The following is a 15342-nucleotide window of genomic DNA, read 5'->3' as shown; positions in this document are numbered from 1 at the left end:
ACACCACCACAAGACAATCATGAAATCCACTCACTATCCATCAATCGTTCTACGTAGCCTCAACAACTATACAGTCACATACTTACTCTAAAAATCCCAATCATGCCTCAATCATACAACTCATAACGAGCTAAAAGCAACACAGCACCAAATACCATGATCATCGACTAGTATAAAAGTTTTTCGATCCTCTCATAACACCCATACTAGGTAGACAATTCCATAACATCATTCGATTCAATTCTTACCTCGTCAAAACACCCCATAAGAGTATCCCCTGCCTGGAATCTCAAAACTAGAGTCAATCATTCTTATTATTCCTCTAAGGAATCTCGTATTCACTTCTCTAATGATGCGACCCGAGCGTGTGCACAAAATAATGCACAACGCTTTGAGTTTAGAAATTAATGTCAAGTGGGCATCATACTTTAAATTTATAAACCGCTTAACACCTATACTATGTAGTATGAGTGAGAAGGGATCGTCCTAAGAGATAATACGTGTTGGAATTTAATTTCAACTCTAATGTATCAAATGATTGTAAAGGAGGGTTGGTTGTTTAATTATACTAAGATGTAATTAATTAAAATGCAATGAAACTAAACTAAAGTGAGATAGGGATTTAAGAGATGAGAAGTGAAGTCTTGGGGCTTATTGGAATCGCTATCAAGCTCGGTCACCAAACTACACACTTTCAACTAATTTGAGGAAAACCTTCTTGTGAACAAAATGCGACTACTAATTGCAATATTAAGCATGAACCATCAAATTCAAGTATGAATTGCCTACCTAACCAACAATTAAACCAAGTGTAGAACAACCCATCAATCCTAAGTATGACCCGTCAAACTAGTAACAATTATAGCATATAACAATCTAGAGAATCATGGAATTTGCAATAATAAGCCATGGAATATCAAATTAAGTATAGATTGTCTACCTAACTACAAACATGAATTAAATTGTAGAACAACCTATCAAGAATAAGCATAACTCATCAAATTAATTGACAAATCCATTTAATGAAAATTATGCATAGCTATCATTAGATTCTCAATCAACCACACATAGACATGCAATTAATATAGAAAAACTAGTATAGAGATCAATTCCCAAATAATTACACATAAGACAATATGTAATCACATAGAGAATCAATAGAAAGAATTAATCCATATAAATTAGAGGAGAACCCAAAATTCATTAAATTCACAAGGTTAAAACACTAATCACAAGATATTATTCCCCAAAAAGTATAAAAGAGATAGAGGTTTAGATTACAAACTTGGGGCTTGGATGGATAAAGGTCTAGATTACAAACTTAGGGCTCATCCAAGCTCCAAGGAGAAATCTAGCCAATCATGGAGGAGGTGGGTGTGATCTTGGAACCCTCAAGGGCAATCCCCAAACATGGTTCTATCTTCTTCCTCTTCTTCTTTGTTGAATTCTAGAGAGAGAGTGTGTAGATTTTGAGATGTGTTCTTGGTGCCTCCACTCTTTTCTTTTCTTTTAACTTTAATCTCTAATTTTTCTAGAGAGAGAAACTAACTATTATAATGTAAAAATAAAATAAAATTGAAGACCCTTTACAAATGGTTCAATTCCCCCTTTATACAACCTTCTTGGAGTAGTGAACAAGTCAGAAAATAAGCCTTTAAAATATCTAATCCCGCAGCCATGCGGTAGGTGTAATACCCCTAATTTTAAAAGGATAGTCTCGGTATTTATTTATTTGTTTTAATTGCATTTTTTAATTGTTTAATTGATTATTTGACTAATTACTTATGTGTTTAATTGAATTAAGTGTTACTTGATTAGTTGGTTATTTGTCTAAGTGTTATTTGCATTATTTATTTATTAGATTGTGTGCTTAAATGATATGTTTGGTTAATTATAATTAATTGTAGATTAAATGATTAAATGTTTTATTATTATTATTTTTTTTTATGGTTATGATTAGTAGTAAAGTGCCAACCAATTAGGTCCCATGGACTACTTGAATAGGAAGTTTAATAGGTATGGATAATTACCCATGGATAGTTGCATATGTATATATAAACGGAAAGTAATTTATTAATTAATATTATGGTAACTTTAGTATTAATAAATAATTTGATGTATATTTTATATACATTTATATAATAAGAATATACACAGATTATATACATATCATATTTTAAGTTACCTTTTAATATTATAGTAACTTTAGTATTAATTAATAATGATGTATAAATTTTATTTATTTAATAAGAATATACATAGATTATATACGTATCATATTTTAAGTTACCTTTTTAATATTTTAATTTTATTATTTTCTTTATTAAGTTGACTTGGATTAGAAAAAGGAGTAGGGTTATTATTTAGCCTATAAATATATAACTGTAGGTTTGTAGAAGGGGGTTAGAAATATATCACGTAATATATTTTAGAGAGAGAAAGTTAGAGAGAGAAGGAGGAAAAGGAAAGAAAAAGGAGAAGAACTTTTAGAGAAAAAGATCAAGGAAGAAGAAGTTTAACTTTCGATCTGAAAGTTTAAGGCAAGTTCTTCTTCTATCTCTTTCCCTTTGATTTGTGTTTCTATAGATGCCTAGGAAATTCCAGGATGCTTAAACATTAAAATTGAATAATTTTGTATACTTGAATTGGTTTAGAACAGAGGGTTTTATGTGTTTACATATATTTTCTTAATTTAAATGATTCTTGAATTTTGATGCGTGATTTGGTGTTTAAGTTGGATATTTACATGTTAAAGCATCTAAAATAAATTAATATGGATTGTATGGGACTTAGATTGGAGCTCAGGACCCTTAACAATGAAGAACAAGTTTACAATGAAATTTCTGGGTTGATTTGTTGTTACAGTGCTCGAGCCTAGGATGTAAAGCTTGAGCCATAGGTGAAAAGCTCGAGCCTTGGAGGCAAAGCTTGAGCCATAGACGAAAAGCTTGAGCCTTGAAAGAAAAGCTCAAGCCATGGGTAAAAAGGTCAAGCCTTGGATGCCAAGCTCGAGCCATGGACAGAAAGCTCGAGCTATTGATGAAAAGCTTGAGCCATGGATAGAAAGCTCGAGCCATAGGATAAAAGCTTGAGCCTTACCTGGGGAATTTTCGTAAAGAGCGTTTAAGTTGATCCCAAATTGGTTATGGAAGGTCCCAAATATTAGATAAGGATTGGGGATGATTTTAAATAGGCTTGACACCATGATACATGTTATTTGCGTTATTTAAAGAATTGATGAATTTAATCTTGTAATTTGTTTTAACAATTGAGATTAAAATATTTAGCATGATATGTATCTGGAGAATGCTTATTTGGCTGTAAAATAAATTATAAGCATGCAGTTTATGTGAGATACATGATGTAGGAAGTTTAAATAAATTATAAGTCATTCCTATGATGTGATAACACTATATTATGTTATTTTGCTTATTTCTGAATTAATTGATGAATTGATATGTCTGTTGCATTAATTATTGGATTGTGTGGATGTATTACACCAGTATGGAAAGGTGGCATTCTAGAGATGGATTAACTAGAAAGTTAAGTCCTACCTATTTCTTTTAATATATATTCTTACTTATCAAAAAAAAAAAAAAAGTCCTACCTATTTCTATTATTCTAGGGACAAATTAACTAAAGAAGTTAAGTCCTATTTACTTGTGTTTAGTAGGGACGGATTAACTAATAAGTTAAGTCTTACCTATTTTGTTTTATGCTTTGGATAGGACGGATTATATATATATATATATATATATATATATGTGTGTGTGTGTGTGTGTGTGCGTGTGTGTGTGTGTGCGCGCGCGCGCCATGATATGAGTTTGAGTTTCAGGATCTATGGTTAGGGTGCGTATATTGCGAGGGATGTGTAGTTAGATATAGTGTAGTTGTGTGCCCTGGTAGGTCTAGGTACTCACACCACTATATTTGCGTTTTGCATGTTGCCTACTATTTAGGTTGAGGCAACCCTGTAGTCTAGTGAGGTTCCTTTAGTGTGTGTATATATATATACATACATACATATATACGGACTACTAGTTATTGTTGGATTGACTAGAATGTATACGTGTATCGGATCTCTGCTTGAACTGTAGTAGAGTAGAACTTGTTTGTGAGCCTGACCCACCATTATTTTTCAGGTGATCGTCAGGAATAGATGTTGTTCATGCTAAGCAGGGATCAGTCTACTTCATTCTTTTAATTCAATTTAGGAGTTTTGTTTATATTTCAGTTTTTAGATGTAAACATTATTTCAGTTACTTATTCAGTCTGTTTTTTTTTATTTTTTATTTATTTATAGGGATCTACATAGAATGGATTCCCGAGTTATATTATTTTGGAGGGTAATTATATCAGAAAGATTTATTAATAAATGGAAATTTATCCTGAGATTTTTTTTATAATGGATTATCATTCTAGTTCCCATTTCAGTATATTTATTTATTCTTATTTATCCTTTTTGTACTCTGTGTTTGATTATTATCGATTTGTTTTTGATATCCTCGGGTATTCGGGCGTGGGTCTGGCCAACCCGCATTCGAAAATCCTAGGGTATCAAAGTAGGTGGAGTTCGGGTGCGCGGGAATAAAACAACTCGCTGCCAGCGTATCTTCGATCGATCGAAGAATTATCAAAGTAGGTGGAGTTCGGGTGCGCGGGAATAAAACAACTCGCTGCCAGCGTATCTTCGATCGATCGAAGAATTCTTCGATCGATCAAAGATACGCTGGCAGCGAGTTGTTTTATTCCCGCGCACCCGAACTCTACCTACTTTGATACCCTAGGATTTTCGAATGCGGGTTGGCCAGACCCACGCTCGATCGATCGAAGAATTCAAACCCACTAGTGGTGGAATTCTGCATTTTTGACCTTTTTTTGGATTTTTCTGGAATCTTCTCGGAACTTTTGCTTGAATCCAAAAAAGCTGTAATGAACCATTTTTAGCCCGTTTGAACCTTATTGACCTAAAAATAGACAAACACATAAATTAGTACTAAAACAAAAAAGTAAGATAGATGAATGAACTAAAATACCCTAGCATAGGTGCTAAAATGCATCACATTTGAGCACTCATCATACCCCAAAAATAGATATTACTAGTCCATAGCAATGAAATACAAAGAAAAGAAAGAAAGAAACAACTAAGTAACTATGAACTAGAAAGTAATGAAATGATAACGCCACTTTCGTAGGGAACACGATTACATTTAGCGTATGCAACAAGCCTTTTAAACCCTTAGGTTACCCCTAACGGACGAGTGAAGTCTCGTGAGGGTTTCCAGAAATGATACCCACAAACATTAAACTTTTTCTTACTAAAGAGGCACCAACATACAAAACAAGCATCGAGAAAAAACTACCTCAAGTATACAATTTTTCAACCATCTCTAAGCTATTCTCCAAAATCTCAACACCAAGCAAGCAAGTATGGTCCACCACACATCAAGACAATGATCATGTAAATCAAAACAACTCTAGAATCCTTTTTAAGTGAACTGACATCAAATATGTTGCTATTTAAGCCAACTAAAGAAATGATCACATCCAACCTTAAGCTAGCACACAAATCTAGTACCGATCATCAAGATAAAGAATGAACCTTTTATTAAAGCTTTATTCAACTACGTGTATTTTTTTGTTTCACTCGATTTTTTTTTAAATTTCTTTTATAGGATCAAAGATGGAAGCATGGTGCAATGTAGTGATCTCTTAAGCTTTCTAGAAGATTCATGTGGCGAGCGTTAGGTCAATAACTCCCAAATAGGACGACTTTAGGGCACTAGGTGTAAAGACACCCCTAAGGACTTACAAGCTCAAATCAACTAGGTTACAAATCAAAACAACCTCCATCTAATCATTTCCTACTCCTCACATTTGGTAAGAAGTCCTCACTTTTATTTACTTTTGTAAATTTGTGATGAGCGCTGAAAAGTGCGCATTTAAACCCCTTAAGCTCGAGTATTCTAAGACCTTTATCTATCTTACTTTCTCGTTTTAGATTAATTTTATGTTATTGCCCTTTTCAGGTGTTTATCCCCAAAATAAGTCAATTCAGCCAAATTAGAGCATAAAAGAAGCAATCTCAAGCTGAATGGAAGAATGGAGCAAAGTGAAAGCAAAGTAGAGAATATTAGCAAATTTCGATCGATCAGGAATACTTTCAATCAATATCACATTGCTCGATCTCACCTTACCAAGATGGATCAGAACCCTTGTCCTTATCCTCAAAGAATTTTCATCTTCGATCAATCCAACTTTCTTCAGATCGATCGAACTTCCTTGGTCTTATCATCACTTACCACTTTTATCTTTTTTCCAAAATATCCCAAAATATCATAGAGATTTGTCGTATTCCAAAAAGACGTTGCCAAGGATTGATCGATCTGGCCTAACTTCGATGGATTTGGCCACAGTTCGATCGAACTCATCTGAATTCGATCGATCGAACCTCCTTAAGTTCGAATTAAAATAGAGTCCAGCTCATTAAAAGATGGCTCGTGGTGCAATCATTGAAGGGACCTTAGTGCTCGAGACTTGACCATTGGGTGTCACACTTGAGCTACCTATAAAAGGATTTTAAGCTATCTTTACATCATATCTTCATATCTTGATAACTCATATATCTCATAACACATATCTTGGAAAGGAGGCTAAAGCTTAGAGAGACATACACTATTTTGGGAGTTCTTCTATTCTTCTAGGGTTTCCATCAAGAAGAAGAACATTTCTATCATGGAGATGGCCCTTGAGGGTTGGATAACTATATCAATGAGTGGCTAAACATCTTCTTTGGGCTAGAGTTAGTCCTAAGCATGCCTTCTAGACCTTTATGCTTTGTATTTTGAGGGAATTTGTGTTGTAATGTTGTCTTGATATTTGATTTATATATGAATCTTGTTCTTACAATAATTTATGTTGATTAATATTTCTAATTGATCATTTCATTCTATCCATATGTCTATGTATGCTAAAGTAGATGTTCATGAGTTTATCTGTTGGTTTTGTGATATTGATGCATGTCTATGTGTATTGATGCTATGAATCTAGAGATTGTCAAGGTATAGTGCTTAAATAGAATACTCTTGTGATTTGTTTGATAGTTTATACTCATTTCTTGATGGATTATACCTCTACCTTAGTTTAATTAGTTAATTTTCATGTCCTTAGCTTAAAAGTAGTGTAGTTGCTTTACTTTCTTAGATGTGAGGACAATCCATGCTTGTTGTTTGATGTTGAATGCAAATAGTATAATTCTATAACTTATTAGTGTGTTGATTGAGAGCTTAAAGGAAAGAATAATGGCTTAGTTTGATTTATTGTGCTATTCACTAGGTTGTTTAGACAATGTATACTTAATTAGTCAATCTATGCTTGTTGATTCAATCAATCACACTTCTTTGTATTGCAACATATGTTTCCCCTCATTCATTATACGTTGAGTGTCTAGAATGGTGATGTTTAGTGGTGACCTCTAGATCCCAAGACCTCTCTCTCTTGTTCTCTACCCTTTTATTTACTTTAATTGTTTAGTATTGAATTCATTTACATTATATTTTAATTAACCAAACAAACAATCTTTTGATCACTCTACCTACTAATCCGACTTTGTTTCCATATTAACATAACCCCTAATCCCTTGGGACGATCCCTACTCACCTTAGCTATATTAATAGTTAGAGGTAGTAGTGGCTCTTTATAAATTTAAATTTGGCCACACTTTCATTGCAACTTTGTTGGTGCTAGCGACGACACCGCAACCAAGTTTTGGCACCGCTGCTGGGGATTGATTTGGTAACGCTGTGTTTTGGAAACAATTAGGAATTAGTACTCTTTTGATCGTGTTTTTACTTTATTTTCTTTTTAGTTACTTATTATGTTTGTTCTTATTTGGCTAGGTGAATTGAGCAAGGAAGTCAAGTAAAGGAGAATTGAAAAGCAAGGGGCCAAGTTAAGCACAAAAAGGCTAAAATCTAAAAATTGCAAAGCTAAGCCGAAAAATTGAAAAATGAATTGAAATTGCTTAAGGACCCTTTATGAGATCTTTCTAACTCAATCCCTAGTTAAATCGTCGGCCCGCGTGGTGGCAAGTTCTTAAATTCTTAAATAAATCGTGAGCCCGCGTGGAGGCAATTTACTTTTTCTATGCATATTGTTCAAGCATGGGAGTATGGAATCATTGTATGTGGAGATTTGTTGATTGATTTGTTATAGGGACGAAGTGATTGCTATTTACTTGTTATTTGTTTTGCTAGTGCATGCATGGTCGTAGGTCATTAAATCCTACTCTTATCCCTCCTAATTTGCATCTTAAATCGGTTGTTCGTAATACTAGGGAAGAGGTAGTTCTCATCACTCCATTTCATCAATGGAGGAGCAACATGACGACCATGTGGTGGACCTTGGTCACATAGACCAATAAGGCATCCTCCACCCTAATGTGCATCATGACAACATCCAAGTACCATTAGGCATGCCTAGACCATTCATCCCATCACAACAATAAGGCCAAATTCCATTAGGAATGCCTCGGCCAATTTTTTCTCCACAACCTCCCATGGTTTAATTTAATCATGGTGTTCGTTTAGCACCACCGGTTGGAATCCTCCTATTGCTTTGCGTGATCATTATGTTCCAATTGAATGCAATGCACCGATATGCATTCAATTGCCCCTATTTAGAGTACATCACTATGAGATTAAACTGTAAACCATTCAAGTGCTTCATAACTATGATGGACTTCCAAGTGAAGAACCATACAAGCATTTGGATGAGTTTCTTGAAGTGTGTTTCACCGTGAAATACACGAACATGCCAGAAGAAGTGTTAAGACTTAAACTTTTTCCTTTTACCCTTAAGGACAAAGCAAAATATTGGTTCAACAATCTTAGGCCTTTTTCGATAACTTCTTAGGCAGAAATGCAACAAGAGTTCTTGAAGAAGTACTACTCGGTATCAAAGACCAATGCTAGAAGAACTTCCATTCATAAATTTTCTCAAGGGAAAGGGGAACTGTTTCATGAGGCATGGGAAAGATTTAATGACTTGCTTAGGAAGTGTCCACATCATGACATTCCTAAATGACAATTAGTTCAATACTTCTAAGAAAGTTTGCCGGATAATCAAAAAGGAATGGTAGATGCATCTATGGGTGGTTCTTACCTTGATAAACATAAGAATGATGTTTGGTAATTGTATGAAAGTATGAGTGAAAATTCCATGCATAGATCTTTGTCCTCTAAAAATGGTAGAATTCTAGGTGGAAGGAAGAATGTCGGCTTATATCAAGTTGACAATTCACGCCAAGGTTAAATTTTTAACTCAAAGGTTTGATCAATTTTGGGTCAACCACAATTCGGCAAATCAAGTGTCTTCCTCCCCTAATCATGTTCATCATCTTGCATCAAATGAATCTTGTATGACTTGTTCTAGTGTCTTACATACTACTTCCAATTGTCCCCATGGACTTGTGCAAAATGAGCATCATGAACAAGTTAATGTTGCATTTGTCAACCACGGGAATAACCCCTATGGCTCACATTATAATGCCGGATGGAGGAACCATCCAAACTTCTCTTGAAAAAGCCAAAGGCGAAGGCTCAAACCCTCCCCAATGTGGTTTTCAAGGCAAGTATGTTCCGCTTCTAATGCAAAGCCAAGGTTCCCAAGGTTATAGATCTTCATTTCAATCATCACATAGAAACCAATTTTCTAATTCTCATTTTCCTAATCAATCATCTTATTCCCAAGGAAATTCTAGGAGTCCCGCTTTTGAGGAGAAAGTGTTGACCGCTTTGGGCACTCTAGAGGCCAACACTCAATTATTTCATTCCCATTCTCAATCCATTGCTAAGCTAGAAATCCAAGTCGGGCAAATAGCTAGTACCTTGAATGCTAGAGAGAAAGGGAAGACGCCTCTAAATGCCCCACCAAAGCAACAATTCGTTGTAGAAGCCAATGAAGGTCACATAATTGAACATGTCAATGCAGTGACGACCTTGAGAAATAGAAGAATTATGGACAATCAAATTGGTATTTTCAATGAAGAGAGTAAACTGGTGCAACCAAAAGTTGAAACCCATCCCGTTTCACATTCTATTCCTCTTTTATTGCATGTACATGATCATTTTTGTGAGAAAATGTTGAAAAATGATTTGAAAAGTGATTTGAACAATGATTTGAAGAATACTTGTGTTGAAGATGTTGTGACAAAAGATTTTGAAAAAGACTTTTAAGCCAAGAGCTCTATTTCTGGACGCCTTGAAAGGGTCTATTTCTATTAATAAGCAGAAGACCAAAGTGAATGAAATAATTGAAGTGTTTAGGCAAATGAAGATCAATCTTCCACTTTTGGATGCAATTAAGAAAATTCCGGCTTATGCCAAGTTTTTAAAAGATCTTTGCACCCAAAAGAGGAAGAACAAGAGCCAAGCACCAAAGAAAGTGGTCTTGACCGAGTAAGAAAGCTCCATCTTGCAACACAACACTCTCCCAAAGTTTAAGGACCCCGGTTCACCTACTACTTCTTGCATCATTGGTGACCATGTCATTAATCGGGCTCTTTTAGACTTAAGAGCAAGTGTAAATCTCCTTCCTTACTCGGTATATGTTAAATTAGGCTTAGGAGACTTAAAACTGACGTCGGTAGTTTTGCAACTTGCCGACCGATCCATCAAAAAGCCCCAAGGTATTATTGAGGATGTTTTGATTGAGATTGATAAGTTCTTCTTCCTCGTTGATTTCATTGTCATTAACACAGAACCGGTTCCAAATCCCAAGAATCAAATTCCCGTTATCCTTGGCCGCCCTTTCTTGGCAACCACAAATGCCAACATAAATTGTAGGACGAGGATAATGAAAATATCATTTGGGCATATGAAAGTGAAGTTGAACATTTTTAATCCAACCCCGAATTCAATGGATAAGCATGAAGAAGTGTGTGTTGTGGAGAAGTGTGTTGAAAATGAAATTGACAAAGTTGAGTCGTTGCTTAAAGGTCAAATTTCCAAAAGTTCATTTTCCAATAGGATTTCTAAAAATGTTGTTTCAAAAACAAAGTTTGAAAGGGCATGGAAGCCCAAGAATTGCATAGACAAAGGACCGTCAATCTCTTTTGATTCAAATCCAACGAGTTCTTTAGGGAACAATTTGTTGGGTGGGATTCAAAGTGCCATTTACCCCGTCAAGGAGGGGATGCATGATGAGCGCTGAAAAGTACACTTTTAAACCCCTTAAACTTGAGTATTCTAGGACCTCTATCTATTTTATTTTCCTGTTTTAGTACTTATTTGTGTTTTTGTCTATTTCAGGTCAATAATGTTAAAATGGGCTAAAAATGATTTTTTAAGGCCTTTTTGGAGTCAAACTAAGTCTTAGTGATGATCCGGAGCAAAATGAGGCTGATTTGGAGCGAAAAGAGGCTGATGCTGAAAATCTGCCAAGTTGGATCGATCCAACTTTCTGAGATCGATCGCAGAAAAAGTGAGATCAATCGAACTTTTCTCAGATCGATTAAAGTTGGATCGATCGAAAATCAAAGTTAGATCGATCGAACATTTGTTGGCAGCAAGCTGTCTTATTCTCGTGCGCGCCCAAAAGTCCACCAACCACATAGTACGAGATTAGATATTTTTGGGGCTAACTTAGTGACTAAGAAAATGACCTTCTATATAAAGGGAAGTGACCCATTTTGTAAAGAAGCTTTTTATCTTTTTATTTTTTACATTGTATTTTATTTTTCTCTTTAGCAAAGTTAGAGATTAGGGTTAGAAGAAAAGAGGGAAGTGGAGGCACATCTCAAGATCCATCTCTAGAACACACTCTCTCTCTATCTCTAGAGCTTCAAAGAAGAAGAAGAAGAAGATGGAGCTATATTTGGAGCTTGATTCCATGACCACATCCACCTCCTCCATGATTGGCTAGATCTATACTTAGGGCTTGGATGAGCCCTAAGTCTTGTGTAATCTAAACCCTTGTATTTCTATTTTTGGGGATTTATATATATATTGTTGTGATTAGTGCTCTAGCCTTGTGATTGTTGATTTAATTCTTCCTTATGATTCTCTATTTTAATTACATGTTGTCTTATGTGTGATTATTTGGGGAATTGATCTCTACACTAGATTCTCTATGTTGGTTGCATGTCTATGTGTGATTAATTAAGGATTTAGTGATGGCTAAGCATGGGTTTTCATTGAATGGGTTTGTCAATTAATTTGATGGTTTATACTTATGCTTGATGGGTTGTTCTACAATTTAATTCATGCTTGTAGGTAGGTAGACAATCTATGCTTGCTTAGATATTCCATGGCTTATTATTGCAAATTCCATGATTCTTTAGATTGATATGTGCTACAATTATTACTAGTAAGATGTGTCATGCTTAAAATTGATGGGTTGTGCTACACTTAGTTTAGGTAGACAATTCATACATGAATTAGATGGTCCATGCTTAATATTGCAATTGGTAGTCGCATTTTGTTCATAACAATGTAGTTCCCATTAATGGAAAGCAAGTGGTTAATTACATGAGCTTAGTGGTGATTCCAATACCCTAAGACCTCTCTTCTCATCTCTTAAATCCCTATCTCTACTTAGTTTTATTTTAATTACATTTTAATTAATTATTTTCTAGAGTAATCAAAGCAACTATCTCTTTTGCAATCTTTTGGTACGCTAGAGTTGAAGTTAAATTTCAACACGTATAATCCCTTGGGATGATCCCTACTCACTCTTGCTACGTTAGTAGTAGTGTTGGTAGTGGTTTTTATAAATTTAAATTTGACCTAAAAGGCTTTTCTTGAACCGCACATTCACTACATTATTTTGACGTATACAAGCGGCCTCGTTAATGCATAATAAGATTTTGATTTGGTCTAAAAGAGCGCAATGTCTTGCTAGAGACGTTAAGAACTAGTGCTTCGTAGGGTTTACAACCCTATTCCTCCCTCATTTCTATTTTAACTTTCATTTCTTGTATTGTCTAGATATATTCTGGGTTCATACACATTGATAAGGACTTTGATTGAGTATGCATGCACTTTCACTTTCAAATTAGGCATTTTGCACCTGTTCGATCGATCTCAAAATTGGTTTGATCGATTGAACAGTCATCCCTGCATCCAATCATCTCTCTGTCCCATCGAGCGTAATTTTCTTGCATATTTCAGCTCTCTGTGTATCGTGCGAACTTCATTTCTGATCGATCTGAGTGTTCCAAGATCGATCGAGATTTTTCTCAGATCGATCTTCAGTCCATACTTAAAAAAATTTTTGGAACCCAAGAAAAAAGGCCTCTCTGTGCATCGATCGAACTTGTCTGCAGGTTTTCACTTGTTGGATCGATTAAAGTTCCTTCCAGATCGATCGATCCATGCTCCTTTTGTTGACTTTAACTGCTTGTTGAATTTTGTATTTCATTCTTAAAAAAAAAAAAAAAAAAAAAAAACCAAAAACCAAAAATATTTTATTTATTCCATTTTATTTTTATTTTCAAAATTCAAAAATCCAAAAAAATATTTTTCTTTATTTTTATTTTTATTTTTATTCCATTTTTTTTTCAAAAATTCAAAAAGAATTTTATTTATTTTATTTTATTTTATTTTTATTTTTATCTCCGAAAATCCAAAAATATTTTTAATTCAAAAAAAAAATACTTGTCATTTTGCGAGGTTAGATCGATCTGAGTTCCTTTCAGATCTATCTATCTAATTTAGATCGATTCCAAAGATCGATCCAAGACCCCAGCTCTCTTTCGTCGCTGTTCGTCATCTCTCCCACCTCCAGTGAACCTCCGGCGACCATCCCAAGCCTTCGAACTCCATCTCTCGCCCCCGATTTCACTTCTTTCTCTCGGTTTCCATTTCTCTCGTTGGGTTTTTGGTAAGTTTTGAGTTTTATTTCCATTTTTGAGCTTCAATCTATATGTTCTTGATGATGCCATGTTTAGATCTAGGATTTCCATGTTCCATTGTTGCCGATTTTGATCTTTGAAGCATGTGTATATATGTATGTATATATCTATGTATATATTTTGTCCGTTTTTAATTTTGGGGGTCACGTGCCTACATAAGTGACTAAACTTGATGTGTTGAAGTGTAGAGGGACCCACAAGCTTACTTGGGTGCCCCCCGTGTTATCCACGTCACAGATCTGTGACTTTTCGTATTTTTGCAGAGTTCGATCGATCACAATTTTCTCTGATCGATCAGAGAAAGATCAATCTCACTCAATTCCTGATCAATCCAACTTGGATCGATCTCATCTTTTCATGATCGATCGAACATCATAGATTTGCATATCCACTTCACATGCCATCTTTTGTGTTCCATGCTATCTTATATTTGCCTAATGCCTGTGTTTTCCACATTGGGTGCATTTTATTCTGTCATATTTTGCATGTTTCACTTATTCATTATCTATACCTGGCTGCATTACAATTCTTTATTCCTGTACTGACTTCATCTACAAGTTTTCTTTTCTTTTTGCAGGTCATGGCTCAAGTAAAGACTGTCTTCCGTAAACAGTATGAGTGTAGAGTGAAACGGCGGATAGAGGAGCCTACAAAGCCTTCCCATGCTCAGGACCTAGCTCCAGAGCCAGCTACAGCTCAGTCCTTATCAACCGATATCAGACTACAGTCTTCTGCTTCCGCATCATCTTCTTTTGATGAGGCTAAGCATGTACCACCTTCTTTACCACCACCACCACTGCCAGGCTAGATCCGAGATAGATCGAGCAGGAGATATACATGCTTTCAGGTGGCGCACGAGTCAGTATTCGACGTTGCCTTCTTTTCCCGGTCTGACCTGGGCGGTATTTCAACCATTTTTGCTCCAATCATTTATCCAGCTTACCCGAGGCTCGTCCGGTTGTTCTTCTAGAACCTCCAGCCGGCCCCGAGTAACCTATCGGAGCTACGGACTACTATTGATGGCCATCTCATCGCATAACTATTGAGTCATTGGCCACTTCTTCTCGATGCCTATATGTCTGCCCTTCCGGCCTTCATTATCTTATTCTCAGGCGTCTATCTGATGCAGATATAGCCGTTGCACTGAATGGCCACTATAGTGATGGCGAGACATTCGCCACGAGGACTTATCTACCTGATGATTTTTGGTTCTTCGATTCGGTCTTGTACCGAAACGTATTTATGGTAGGCTATAAGATCCAGCGGTGTTCAGACTTTTTAGTTACTCTTTATGCCTTCTATACAGGGCATTAGTTCTCTGTTCCTGCACTCATCTGGAGTGTCATGATGAGGCTATACGCGAGCTACATCAACAAGGCCAAGCCTAAGCGAGCCACTTTCCTCCCCTTTAGGCACCTTATTACACAGAT

This window comes from Cornus florida, unplaced genomic scaffold, assembly GCF_030987335.1.
Source record: "Cornus florida cultivar Cherokee Brave unplaced genomic scaffold, ASM3098733v1 CherokeeBrave_3.0.0_Hap2_Chr08, whole genome shotgun sequence".
Lineage (NCBI taxonomy): Eukaryota > Viridiplantae > Streptophyta > Magnoliopsida > Cornales > Cornaceae > Cornus > Cornus florida.
This window is presented reverse-complemented; position numbering follows the sequence as displayed.